Source organism: Macaca fascicularis, chromosome 6, assembly GCF_037993035.2.
Source record: "Macaca fascicularis isolate 582-1 chromosome 6, T2T-MFA8v1.1".
NCBI lineage: Eukaryota > Metazoa > Chordata > Mammalia > Primates > Cercopithecidae > Macaca > Macaca fascicularis.
In genome coordinates, this window is record NC_088380.1 from 17,390,059 (window position 1) to 17,404,464 (window position 14,406).

The 14,406-nt window shown below is 45.4% G+C and overlaps 1 protein-coding gene across 9 annotated transcripts in view; it reads right to left on the reverse strand.

Moving 5' to 3' along the window:
• MYO10 (myosin X) overlaps window positions 1–14,406 on the reverse strand; it is a 274,170-nt gene that overhangs the window by 61,507 nt on the left and 198,257 nt on the right. Inside the window, exon 1 of one of the 9 annotated variants that reach the window (XM_073993170.1) lies at window positions 11,939–11,994. The exons of the other annotated variants lie outside the window; for them this stretch is intronic. The gene's annotated coding sequence lies outside the window, so the exon portion shown is untranslated. Of the gene's footprint in view, window positions 1–11,938; window positions 11,995–14,406 lie in introns of those variants that run through there. 9 annotated transcript variants of the gene reach the window in all.

A 14,406-nucleotide genomic window follows, 5' to 3' on the forward strand; every position in this document is an offset into this window, starting at 1 on the left:
GGGGAGTTCCTGCAGTTCCAACGTATTCATTACTTAACAATGGAGTATACTTCCTGGTACATATTTCCTGAATATTTCTGAATGAATTTCATCACAATAGCTATCTTGGTAGCAGCCCAAAATAGAAATCAGCTTCTGAGCATTAAAACCCACACGAGATGATACATTTAATTAGAGTGAGGGCTTGTAAACCGCAGCCTGCCAGCCATATCCGGCCCGCCACCTGTTTTTGTAAATAAAGTTTTATTGGAACACAGCCAGACATTGTCTGTGACCACTTCCACAATACAATAGCAAAGCCTAAAATACTTACTATCTTGCCAGTTACAGAAAAAGTTTACCGATCTCTGAGTTAGAGAATAAAAGCCAAACAGGGTGCTCAACTGGTGCAAACTGAGTTGTGCTCTAGAGATAATTACACACCAGATTTCAAAAACCTAGTATGAAAAAAATAATGCAAAGTATCTCATTAATCATTCTGAAATTTATTACAGGTTGAAACGATAACATTTTGGATATAGTAAAAAAAAAAAAAAAAAGCTAAAACTGCTTTCCCAAAAGAACAATTTTTTTTTACGCTTTTAAATGTGGCTACTGGAAAACCTAAATTAGACATGGGGCTCACATTCTATTCCTATTGAACAGTGTTACTCTAAAAAAATGAGGGCTTCTGGTTTATAAGGACTTGGAGAGTGAAACAACAACAAGGCTTAAAATTCTAATTTGATTAGAATTTTGTCAGCATGTTTTGTATAAATAAACTGTCAGACTATTTTGATATAAGGCTTGTATGTTTAGAGGCTAACACATATTCCTTTTCATAACATTACCCATTTTTCAAAGATAAAAAACAATGCTCATGCAAATACTGTGAAATAAAGGCCCCAAGAATAGTTCTCACGAGGCTAATGACTCTGAACAAATAAATCAGACACGAAGAATTTCCATTAACGTCAAATAAAGTGTGAAATAATCTTTCAGGATCAAGACAATGATTCTCAAAAAACATATAATTAACTACTTTTCCTAATAGATTTATATTTAGTTTTCAAAGATCCCCCAAAAGATTCCTAGGACATTAACTTTGCTTTTTTGTTTTTTACAACAAACTGTTGAAGCCAGCATCTTCCATGCCTATGGGGATGCTGAAACAGAGCCAGCGCTGAGGATAAAGCTATAATAAAGCCGGATTCAACAAGATAAAACTGGGGTACATACACTCCAATCCTTCCCCCACCCAATCACCAAAAAAAAAAAAAAAAAAAAAAAAAAAAAAAAAAAAACTAGCAAAGAAATGCCTGGAAAAGCTATGCCTAACAGCTGTCCAGTGTTTAGTACAAGCCCTTTATCTTTAATTATGTCCATGGGACATTCACTCATTTGAATCTTGGATGCCGATGTGCCCAGTCACATACTTGTTTCCAAAACACACAAGCGGCCTGAAAATCACACGTGTTGAGCGTTTGATCAAATGCTTCCTTGAGCTCTAGGAACACAGGCTGCCCTCCGCCACCGCTTCTTCCTTCCATTCTGCTTTCTGCCTCCTGGTTTCCTGCCTTTCACAGCCCTGCACCTGCCACTCCGACTTCCTCTCTCTCAAAGGCCCTGCGTGTGGGTGGACTACTGCACACGGCCAGGGTCGCTTCTCTCCTCTTCTGCACACTGGACAGACTCCTCAACTCTACCTCGTTCTGCGGGCTGCCCTCTAGGGAAACCCTGTAGGCAGATCCCAGACTTCAAGCCACACCAACTTGCACACCAACTCCTTGGGGATGAGGCACCTGGGGACCTTCCTTTGGCTCCCACCCCTCCAGCTCTGTGGGAAGATAGAAAGCAGAACTGTCTTTTCCTGCAAAAAGGGAACCCCTGGATCGCCAAAGCTGGAGCTTTTTAATCGTCAACACTGAAAAAAAAAAAAGCTATATATAGTCTCCTTCCTGAATTCAAAGTGAAACAGCATATAATGACACCTAATATTTAAACATGCGTTACCACGTACCAAGGCTTTCCATGAGTCTGATTGAATCTCCAAGAGCTACTGGGCAAGACAGGACTATTATTCCATTATATACGTGGAGACCCTGATCCAGGTGGAGTGGCTTGCTCGAGGTCACACGACTACACGACTGCTGTGCACTAGGACCTGTGTCCAGTTCTGGGCCCTCTGTCCTCGTGGGAAAACCAGAAGACTGAGACTCCAAGTGTGGCCTGGGACAGCTGCCTGTCCATGGCAAGATGTCCACCAAAGGTGAGAATAAGCATTTAGGAACTCTTAGAGCCATCTGATGTGGCTGCATCATTTTTACTGTATTTTTCAAATGCACCAGTCCTCAACGAATTGGCAACGAAAAACAAAACACTGCTATTTTGACTCTTTGAGATGTACTGTCCTAGAAGGTACCAAGGTCAATTTTGAGTTAATGCTTCTACGATATTTCTTTGTATTGGTGTATATACAAAAATCCACTGTTACTACAATATTATTCTGTGATTTTGCATGAAGTACTAAACTTCTTTCTCTTCCTATAGTTTAACATCAAGTCAGACTCAATGGATAAGAAAATGTCCTTATTTAAATCCTTCCTCAAAACTACCACAAGTGTAAAACATGGATTCAGAAAATCTGATATTACATCTATTGCAAGTTATCCAAATTGTACAATGATAAAATCCAAATATTTTTGTATTTCTCTCTATCTTCACCCCTTCCACTCTTCATCTACAGTTTTGGTTTTTTTTTTTTTTTTGAGACAGAGTCTCGCTCTGTCGCCCAGGCCGGAGGGCAGTGGCGCAATCTCGGCTCACTGCAAGCTCCGCCTCCCGGGTTCACACCATTCTCCTGCCTCAGCCTCCTGAGTAGCTGGGACTACAGGCGCCCACCACCACGGCTGGCTAATTTTTTGTATTTTTAGTAGAGATGGGGTTTCACCGTGTTCGCCAGGATGGTCTCCATCTCCTGACCTCGTGATCCACCCGCCCCGGCCTCCCAAAGTGCTGGGATTACAGGCATGAGCCACCGCACCCAGCCTAAAGTTTTATTTTCTAGTGAGTCCACCAGCAACCCTTTGCTAAAAGAACTCCAACTGTACGCCAGCCAACCCTCCAAACTCATCCACTCACTTCTCAGCTTCCTGTGGAGTGAGGCTCAGCAACCAGGCCCAGTCCTGGCCCAAGAACCAAGTAGAGAAACAAGGAAGATGTCAGGCAAAACTACTGAGGGGCTCCTGGGGGAAGATTTTCCTTCCTAATTAAAGGAAAAGAGGCCCCGAGGGGAGTCTCTTGGGTCCCAACCCTGATTCTTTCCAGGATTAATGCTTACTCTAAGAGAGTGAGGTCTTTATTTGCTTTACTCGAAATGTATCACAAGGGCATAACAGATGCTCGTTGAAAAAAATGGCATGACAATGTTTTGCGAGGAGGTGATGGTTGCAGCTATGGCAACCACTTTGTAACCTTGAGGAAGCACCAAGTTAACTGCAGGCACATGGATCCAAGTCCTGACCCTGTGGCGCCTCTAAACAAACGCTTCTCATTAAAGGTGGGATTCGTACATTTCAACTGCGTAGGTCACTACTGGCAGAATTACTCTGTCTTCGCGCTGAAGAGCTGGACTCTGCCTGGAGAGAGAGAAGGGTATGTGACGCTCCGGTACAGTCTGTTGGTAGATGGAAGAGGTGCCATGGTTGAAGGGAAGGATTATCCCCGAGAGGGAGGGAGCCTTACGGGGAAGGGGCTTATCCCACAGTGGGATTAAGGTGCGTGGAGATACTGCAAGGCTTGTATATAGTTTAAAACTCTTCAGTGGTTAACACTGTGAGCCTCAAAAATATCCAGAAGACAAATCAGTATGCAGCAGAGGTCAACAGGGGCAGCATCAGCTGGTATAGGACACCAACACCAGAGGGACGTCACACAGTGTCAAGTTCAAGCCCAGCCAGAGAAACAAAGACAGAATACAGAGTCCCGGGTTGTTCCCTGGCTCCCGTGAGAATCACTAGGTGGGGGCCACATCTGAAGCAGCGAAATGCCCAGACAACCTGGGATGGGAGAGACTTAGGAACTCAAATATATTCAAATTATAGAGAGGATGTGACAAAGGCAGAAAGACGGAAGCACAGCACGCTGTGGAGGATGGAAGGCGGGGTGGCTGATATTACATGCTCTCAGTCCTTTGATGAATTACAAGGCGAGGTCGCGGAGGTTGAAATCAGGTTCAGGGGTGTGGGAAGGTGTGGGAAGGCGTGGGGGGAGTTGGCGAAGAGCAGGGAGGCCACCTCCAAGGCTGGCACAAGTGTATGCTAGCATTGATCAAAACACACTTTTTTTTTTGAGACAGAGTCTTGCTCTGTTGCCCCGGTTGGAGTGCAGTAGCGCGATCTCGGCTCAGTGCAACCTCCGCCTCTTGGGTTCAAGCAATTCTCTGCCTCAGCCTCCCGAGTAGCTGGGATTACAGGTGCCCGCCACCATACCTGGCTAATTTTTGTATTTTTAGTAGAGACGGGGTTTCACCATCTTGGCCAGGCTGGTCTTGAACTCCTGACCTCATGATCCACCCACCTCAGCCTCCCAAAGTGTGCTGGGATTACAGGCGTGAGCCACCACACCCAGCTTTTTAAAAAATTTTTTTTGAGATGGAGTCTCACTCTGTCGCCCAGGCAGGAGCGCAGTCGTGCAATCTTGGCTCACTACAACCTCTGCCTCCCAGGTTCAAGGGAGGGAAAGAGGGAGGGAGGGAGGAAGGGAAGGAGGGAACGAAGGAGGGAGGGAACAAGGGAGGGAGGGAGGGAAGGAGGGAGGAAGGGAAGGAGAGAAGGAGGGAGGGAGGAAGGAAAGGAGGGAAGGAAGGAGGGAGGGAAGGAGAGAAGGAGGGAGGGAGGGAAGGAGAGAAGGAGGGAGGGAGGGAGGGAGGAAGGGAAGGAGAGAAGGAGGAAAGGAGGGAGGGAGGGAGGAAGGGAAGGAGAGAAGAAGGGAGGGAGGGAGTGAAGGAGGGAACGAAGGAGGGAGGGAGGGAAGGAGGGAAAGAAGGAGGGAGGGAGGGAGGAAGGGAAGGAGGGAGAGAAGAAGGGAGGGAGGGAGGAAGGGAAGGAGGGAACGAAGGAGGGAGGGAGGAAGGGAGGGAGGGAACAAAGGAGGGAGGGAGGAAGGGAGGGAGGGAACGAAGGAGGGAGGGAGGGAGGGAGGGAAGGAGGGAACGAAGGAGGGAGGGAGGGAGGGAGGGAAGGAGGGAACGAAGGAGGGAGGGAGGGAGGGAACGAAGGAGGGAGGGAGGGAGGGAAGGAGGGAACGAAGGAGGGAGGGAGGGAAAGAGGGAACGAAGGAGGGAGGGAGGGAGGGAAGGAGGGAATGAAGGAGGGAGGGAAGGAGAGAAGGAGGGAGGGAGGGAAGGAGGGAATGAAGGAGGGAGGGAGAGAAGGAGGGAGGGAGAGAAGGAGGGAGGGAGGGAGAGAAGGAGTGAGTGAGGGAGGGAGAGAAGGAGGGAGGGAGGAAGGGAGGGAGGGAGAGAAAGGGAGGGAGGAAGGGAGAGAAAGAGGGAGGGAGGGAGAGAAGGAGTGAGGGAGGGAGAGAAGGAGTGAGGGAGGGAGAGAAGAAGTGAGGGAGGGAGGGAGGGAGGGAGAGAGGAAGGGAAGGAGGGAACGAAGGAGGGAGGAAGGGACTGCAGATTTGTTCCAAATCAGACCCAAAGCCCTGGTGAAGACAGCAGAAGGTTCAACCCCTTGCACAAATCCCATCTGGAAACCCTCACAAGGCAGCCTCCCCCTTGGGTATAATATGTTGCCCTTTTATCTAATGAACCTAATGAAACCTTTTTATCTGGCTAAACTAAACCTCCATCTCACTCTATTCATCAGTGTTCTATTTCTACTTTTCTGTCCACCGTATCGAACAGGTCATCGGCTCCTTTATTCAGACGTGCTCTGAAAAATCATGCTGAGAAATACAAATTAGGAGGGCAGCTGTCTCTCTTTGTAGATGTTGCCAAGGAGGCCCAAATCGGTCATTAAAATGCTAAAATAGCTGTGAAACTCACTAAAGCACTTACACAATCACCAAGGTTATGTCCACGCAGTGAGGACTGAGCAAGAAAAAGAAGGGAGGAGATGAGGAGGGAAATAAGAGGAATATGCATCCAGCAGCCACAGGTTCCTCAATATCCAAAGCTGGGAAAGTGGTCAAACTAAGATTTGGAATGCTTGGTTGAATATTTTTTATAATGCTGCATTAACAGAATTGTAACAGCTGAGCGTGGTGGCTCATGCCTGTAATCCTAGCACTTTAGGAGGCCGAGGTGTGCAGATCACTTGAGGTCAGGAGTTTGGGACCAGCCTGGCCAACATGGCAAAACCCCGTCTCTACTAAAAATACAAAAATTAGCTGGGCATGGTAGCAGGTACCTGTAATTCCAGCTACTCAGAAGGCTGAGGCAGGAGAATCACTTGAACCCGGGAGGTGGAGGTTGCAGTGAGCCGAGATCGCGCCACTGCACTCCAGTCTGGGTGACAGAGCAAGACTCCATCTCAGAAAAAAAAAAAAAAAATATATATATATATATATATACACACACACACACACACACACACACTCAGAAAAATTTGAGCTAAACATCCAGTCACCAAACAGATGCCAAATATTAAAAAGACCACAAGGTCATCAGATTTGTATTAGTGGAGTGCTGGAAGGGGCCTGAGAAATCAGCCCACCCTATCCCATTTCTAGAGGAAGAAACTGAGATGAAGTCACCTCTCTTCATGTGATTAAAAACATAGCTAAGAGGCCGGGCGCGGTGGCTCAAGCCTGTAATCCCAGCACTTTGGGAGGCCGAGGCGGGCGGATCACAAGGTCAGGAGATCGAGACCATCCTGGCTAACACTGTGAAACCCCGTCTCTACTAAAAATACAAAAAAAACTAGCTGGGCGAGGTGGCGGGCGCCTGTAGTCCCAGCTACTCGGGAGGCTGAGGCAGGAGAATGGCGTAAACCCGGGGAGCGGAGCTTGCAGTGAGCTGAGATCCGGCCACTGCACTCCAGCCTGGGCGACAGAGCGAGACTCCGTCTCAAAAAAAAAAATAAAATAAAATAAAAATAAAAATAAAATAAAAATAAAAATAAAAAAAAGCAAAAAAAAAAAAAAACGTAGCTAAGAAAAAAGAGTTATTTCTTTGATAAAAGATATAGCTGATTTTTAAATATTCATGAATATATACTGAGATACCAGAAGGAAAAAAAAATCTCATGGAGAATTTTCCTTGAAAATTGCTCGATGCCGTCTGCTCTGAGATAAATGGGAATGTATTGGCAAGTCCTTGGTAAATTCTGCTTTCCAGAAGGAAGGAAGGAAGGCCTAGTGGGAAGAGAGTACTGGTGAGCTGCGCATCCTAGGAATCCTTTCCCTTGCTTATTCATGTATTAAAGTGGTTGCCTGAAAGTCATAATGGGAAATTAGCCAGCCTTAGATCACAGCCAGTATCTGTTCAGTATAAATTAGAAACACCACAAAATATCCCATTGAGCAGTTGGGAGTTGCTAGGAAACGGGAGGTCAGGCAGTACTCAAAGGCCAGGTTACTCCCATCGCCGGGCCTCTCCAGGACTCTCCAGGCTGGACTCTGGGTAGTGGGCACCACGGGTTGACAGCTCAGCATCGCAGCTTCCACGCCCAGGCGGGGAGTCCAGGCTTCTGAGCTGGGTGACTCGTACTGCTTAAATGTTGAGTGCCTCCCTCCTGCTCCCAGCAGGAAAAGGTCCAATGTGTGACATGCCAGGCTGGCTTCAGGGGCAGCCTGACGCTTTCTCCAAGATAGGAGTGCCTAAGAATTCACATGAACGAGTTTCAAGTTGAAGACTATTCCACAGATTAAGTACAATGTTAAAAATAAAAGGCATGCAAAAAGAAAAAAGAAAGAAAAGAAAACAAAGGAGTGTATGCTCCTAAATCCAAGAGGCAGCAAACAGAAGGCTGTTCATGAGTGACAGCGTTCTCCTCACCTGTCCTTATTAACACATTTCATCCACTTCCATCAGCGATCCAATTTGCTTTACTTAACATCTACCACATCTTTCGACTTAAAAGAATGGTTTTCCGAGTTCTGCTCATATTGTTTTCATGAATTTGTTTTTCTCCATGCCTACCCCATAATGAACATACGTCCTTAACAAATTCTACCCGGCGATGTGCTGCTGAGTTCAGTCAGTGGTGCCCACGTTCAAATGACAAATCATGAGAAGACACGAACACACCTGTTTTTCGCTGGGAGAGCCACACAGTGAACACCAGAGTTCTCTACCAAGACTCTTGATATCAGGCCAGGCATGGTGGCTCATGCCTATAAACCCAGCACTTTGGGAGGCCAAGGCAGGCGGATCAACTGAGGTCAGGAGTTCGAGACCAGCCTGGCCAACATGGCGAAACCCTGTCTCTACGAAAAATACAAAAATTAGCTGGGCGTGGTGGCGCACACCTGTAATCCCAGCTACTTGGGAGGCTGAGGCAGGAGAATCACTTGAACCTGGGAGGCGGAGGTTGCAGTGAGCCAAGACTGCGCCATTGCACTCTAGCCTGGGTGATAAGCGTGAAACTCTGTCTCAAAAATAAATAAAAAGACTCCAATGCCACTTCTTTCCATAATGATGACTATGACTGCTGTTTATCAGCCACCATGGCCATCAGTGGTGTCTCCATCCATGCCAGAGTCTGAGCTGGGAGTTTTACAGACTTGCTCACAGTTCCTCTTTGTACCCCACCTACAAAGGGTGGCTTCTGTACTCCCTTCCCTGATGGGAGAACAGAAAACTAAAGTGACAGACCAATGACCTGTGGCTGATAAAATGCAGGCCGGATCCATGTTAAAACCTCATTTGGTCCACCATGATGTGTGGCCTCCCAGCACAGCCTCATTCATCATTTTACTCCAGAAATGTTGAAAGAGTAACTTGCTTTATCATCTTGTTCACCATAAACTGTCTGAAGGAGAGGTTGCTTTTATTCACTGAGGAAATAGCAACAAATCAACTTGTTCCTTGAGAGGAGAACCTTATGCTGTTAGCCCTGGAATAGGTAGAAAAACACCCAGGTTAATGAATTGCTACAGAGTCATCAGGCTAATGGAGAGAGCTGTAGGGCAGAGTCTAAATTCTGTGATTTACACGAGAAAACCGTGGGACCAGGCCACAGTGGTGAATGTTGTTTTAAAAAAATGCTACCATGAGGCCAGGTGCAGTGGCTCACGCCTGTAATTTCAGTAATTTGGAAGGCTGAGGCAGAAGGATTGATTGCTTGAGCCCAGGAGTTCAAGATCAGCCTGGACAATATAGTGAGACCCCATTTCCACCAAAAATAAACAAAACTCACTGGGTGTGGTAGTGCACACCTGTGGTCCCAGCTACATGGGAGGACTGTTTGAGCCCAGGAGGTCAAGGCTGCAGTGAGCCGAGATCCCACCACTGTACTCTAGCCTGGGCGACAGAGCCTCAAAAAATAAATAAATACATAAATAAAGCCCAAACCCAGAAAATGCTATTATGACACATTACACACTGGCAGATACTCTAAAAAATCCTCCCAGTCTGTCTCCGCATTCACCTCCATCAACGTCTTCGCATCATGAACTATGATCTGAGGCCAGTCTGGGACATAGGAACGGAAACAGAAAAACTTAAGACGTGAGCTGCTGATCTCTTCACTGTTTCCTACATTTCTGCACCTAACCCTCACTTAGAACACTCAACTGAAGAGTCTCTACTCACCCACACCCACAGATCAGGGCCCCTTTTCCAGGTACTGCTGCTAGTTTCTACGCCCCACAGCGCCCAGGAAAGCACAACCTATGTCTCAGATATGCAACTACACATTTACCAAAACGACCAGAACAAAGACCAAAAAAAAAGCCTTTGCATCCAGGCCAGCTGCTATAGAGTCTTTGAATATTCCCAAACTGCTTTCTCTATCATCTAAATACTTTGTAGAGACATGCTGGAACAAGAAGAACGGATGTGCTGTGAGCAGGCAAGGTGAGAAGTGGAGAACAAGCGGCGATTGTATTGTAGTTAATTATTTTAATTGAGCATGAGAAGGGAAAGGCTTGAACTCTAAGGACATTGGCAGAGCCCCAGAGTTTATGTAAACCAGGAAATGCCTCTAGCACGCCCCAGATAGCAGGAGCAACTGAATAGAAGTGGCCCATCTGCTGATGCAACGGCGCTGCAAACAATGGCTGCTCTGAGACAGGGTCAGTTCCACAGAATTTTGCAGAGGTTGAACCTCTTTGTTCCTGTGTGCTCACAGGCTGTGTGAGAAGCCTGGAAATCCCAGTCAAATGATGTCACGACCAGGTCCAACCTGCCCTTCCACTTCTGCACAGGACCTTATTTCCCTAATTCGCAAGGTACCTCTGATGAAAAGCCTCTAAGAGCTGCAACTCTGTACACTTGTTATCCAATGTAAACTGACCAGCTCAAGCTTTACTAGAAGCGATGCCATGCAGTCAGTGAATCAAATGCAGAGGGCAACGTTTCAGAGTCAATACCAGAAAAAGAAAAGAACAAACAGAAAAGAACGTGGTAGGCTAATTTTCCTTCTGCAATTCCTCAAACCACAATTAACATAGTAACAACCATGCCTTACATTTGGTCTTCATAATCCAGCGGGATTTGTTCTGGCTCAGCAAAGGGGATTTGGTTTAGCTAAGAAAAATTTGTCGTAGACCCCTACTTACATGTCATAATAACCATATTTAAACTTCCGTGGTCCCATAAGAAAACACGAACAAAGTATGCCTACAAGATTTCATAGTCAAACCATGGTCTGCCAAACGGCTAAAAGCTGAAATCTCAGTTATTCAAACTTACTATGCATACTCTTACTTCATATTCTTATTTATCTAAAGAGTTCTTTAAAAAAAAAAAAAAAAATCACTAAATAGGGTCTAAAACATTGGTTTGCTAGTGAATTTCTCACCATCCTAAATGTGGAGGGTTAGGGGAAAGATGTTACCGTATCTTTAATAGGACCACTTTAATTTTGTAGAGGCAAACTTTGGGTATATCACAGTAGAATTCCAAAGCCAAACAGTATTCCCTTTTAAGTGAAATACTGACAAATGAAGCATCTGGCACACTTTAATGAGCTGTTTTATCCTTTCAGAGTGTCTGAAACTAGGACAGCCATTCATCTGGGACAGTGGCTAGCACAGAGCAGTTACACAATGACACAGTGCGCACTGATACTAAGCCCACCGCCAGCATTTCACATCGCCTAACATGACTTACTAAAAAACAAAATAGACGTTTAACTTAATGACTAAATACATCCAGGAAGTGTGAAACGATACAGCATTTTCTATTTTCATTGAATAGTAAAACACACGGTTAAAAGCAGTAACAAATGCTATAACAAAAGTTAACTTGTATGTAGATGCCATTTTTACTGACAGCAAATAAAAAATAAGAATAAAAAACAAGAAATCATCAGCATTGACAGCCCAGTGGTATTCAAGAAGAGGTGGTTTTGCCCCCGGGGGGGGCACCTGGGAAAGTCTGGAGATGTTGAGAGAGGAGAGTGTTACTGGCGTCTAGCAGGTAGATGCCAGCTGTGCTTTGAAGCCTTCTTCAAAGCACAGGCTACAGCGCAACAACAAAGAATAAACTGTCCAGCTCAAAATGCCAGTACTGCCAAGGCCAAGAACCCTGACCTATCCTGATACACAGGAGAAGGGTTAAGCAAGAATCATTTATTTGAGAGACAGCTGACGCGGAAGGAAAAGGATGCGAAGTTTAATTATGGACACATTTCAGTTCAAAGTGCTGAACAGGTGAAGCAGGGCGGCACAGAACTAGAAAATCGAGAAAACTAGGAAAATCGAGTAAGTTACAAAATTAAGGGAGACGATGAGGCCAAAGCTTAGAGGAGAGCTTTGAGGTGGAAATACACTGGCGAGAGGTACTCACCTAGCCCGGAGCTGAAGGAGAGAAGTCAGTGTTTCTTTTGGAGACCGGCAAGTGAGAAGGTGGGGGCAGAACCCGAGGCCATGCCTACCTCCAGAGGAACCAGTCAAGAGGAGGGAGGGGGTGGTCAGAGAGGTGTCAGGAAGGAGGGGTGGTTAGCAGTGTCCCGGGCCTGGGAGCAGGGGGTGGGGATTAAGAGGCAGGGCAGAGAAAAACTGTGCTGGGAAGCTTCCTGCAGAAGGGTAGCAAGTGCAGCCTTGATTGCCTGGCATTAGAAAGAAGAAAATAGTCACAGACTCTTTTTGGAAATGTTTAGCAGTAAGAAGATTGCTCAAGGTGAGGGAACCCAGTCAAGTTCCTATTCACCCTCACTTCTCCCTTTTCAGCAGGTGTATGTGTATGTATATCTATATATAACCACACAGCTCCCAGGGGAGGCAAGACAAAGTCTTAAAAAAAAAAAAAAAAAGAGGCCGGACATGGTGGCTCAAGGCTGTAATCCCAGCACTTTGGTAGGCTGAGGCGGGTGGATCATGAGGTCAGGAGTTTGAGACCAGCCTGACTAACATGGTGAAATCCCATCTCTACTAAAAATGCAAAAATTAGCTGGGTTGGTGGGGCATGCCTGTAATCCCAGCTACTCAGGAGGCTGAGGCAAGAGAATTGCATGAACTCGGAGGCAGAGGTTGCAGTGAGCTGAGATTACACCACTGCACTCCAGCCTGGGCAACAAAGGGAGACTCCATCTCAAAAAAAAAAAAAAAAAAAAAAAAAGTTTGCAATTGTTCTTTGGAAAAGGTTGCAACAACTTATACTCCCAGCAGCAGAATCCATTAATGGCAGTTTCTTCAAATTTCTTCACAGAAACTGAGAAGTGTTATCAAAAAGCAACACAGAGCCAGGAGCAGTGATGTGCCCCTATAGCCCCAGCTACTCCAGTGCTGAGGGAGGAGGATCTCTTGCAGCCAGGAGTTTGAGACTGTAGTGTGTTATGACTGTGCTTGTAAATAGCCCCTGCACTCCAGCCTGGGAAACACAATCATGTACCAAAAAAAGGCATAAAACATTAAACCATTCAATCCCCACACTGGCAAAAGCATCTCATTTTAAATTTCATTTATTTGATTATGCTATTGAGAACTTCAAGTAATTTTATATTTCACCTTTTGCAAATTTCTTGTTTATGTTTTTTACTCATTTTTCTACTAAAACATGTTGTTCTCTTATTGATTCATGAAAGCTCTTTATATATTAAAGCTATACGTCCATTGTTATACATTGTGTATATATATATCTTGTTTGCTGTTGGCTTTAATGAGGGCAGTTTGGCTATATATACATAAAAGTCATAACAATGTGCATATTCTGATTGGCAAGTACGCTTTCAAGAATTTACCTTAAGGAGAAAGTATTTGTGTACATGAAAAATACAGCACCATTATTTGCAACAACAAATAAACAATCCAGTAATAGAAATCTGACTTGAAAGTATAGTCATTGACAGAATTTTGTAGTCATGAAAAAATGCGTAAGAATGTTTCAAGATTTATTAAGTTAAAAAAAAGTAGGTTACAAAATTAAGGTAAACTATGATCCCTATTTAAAGGGAAAAAAAGTATATAGGCAACAAATATAAACAGGGTGGTCTCTGGCTGGTAAAACTATGGGTAACTTATTTTTGAAACATTTCACAATATATTTCCCAAATATTTTACAATCAGTAGCAACTGTCTTTATATTGGGGAGGGGTGAATGCAAACCCCAGCAACAAATGCGGTAGTGTTTTTATTATTGTTACTATTCTTTGTCTCATATTTTTGAGGGCCAGAGAAAGAACTTGCCCAAGAAAAAAAACAAGGAAAGTACCCCTAGGATGAAGAACAGAGTGAAATGCTGAAGAGCTAATGAAGCAGAGCAGACCATCTGCACAGATAAGAGAAGACCCAGGGGAGCTTCAGACCCTGATCTCGAGAACCGTAGTCTAGCCCTAACCCCCGGTCTCCAGTCTCAAACCTGGCCCCTCTGCTCAAGTCTTCCAAGGGAGTGACAGCTGGGAGGGAGGCTGATGCGGATTTGGGAATTGGTCCTTTGTAGCTGCTGGGGGAGCAAAGTGAGCTTTAGAACAAAGTCACTACCAGAAAGCACACACCGAGGGGGCTGCCCGTGAAAATGTTAATTCAGGGCGGCTGATGCTTAGAGGGGAAAAAAAATAGTCTGCATGAGCTAGACGGACAGGGGTGGGAGGTGGGGGTGGGGGGTGGAGGAGGGAAGGGATTTGCTCAAAATGGGAGCAGGAGTGCCATTCAGATAGGACATGATTCCATAAGTTCATCAGGATAAGCCAAAGTAAAAATGCGGTGGCGGAAGCTGCAGTTATGTACACCCCATTTTAGCAGTTGGCACCTCCCGGGAGGGAAGCAGACCAACTGGGGTCTCCTCTCTAATTGCACCACCTTCCCGTACATATCTTT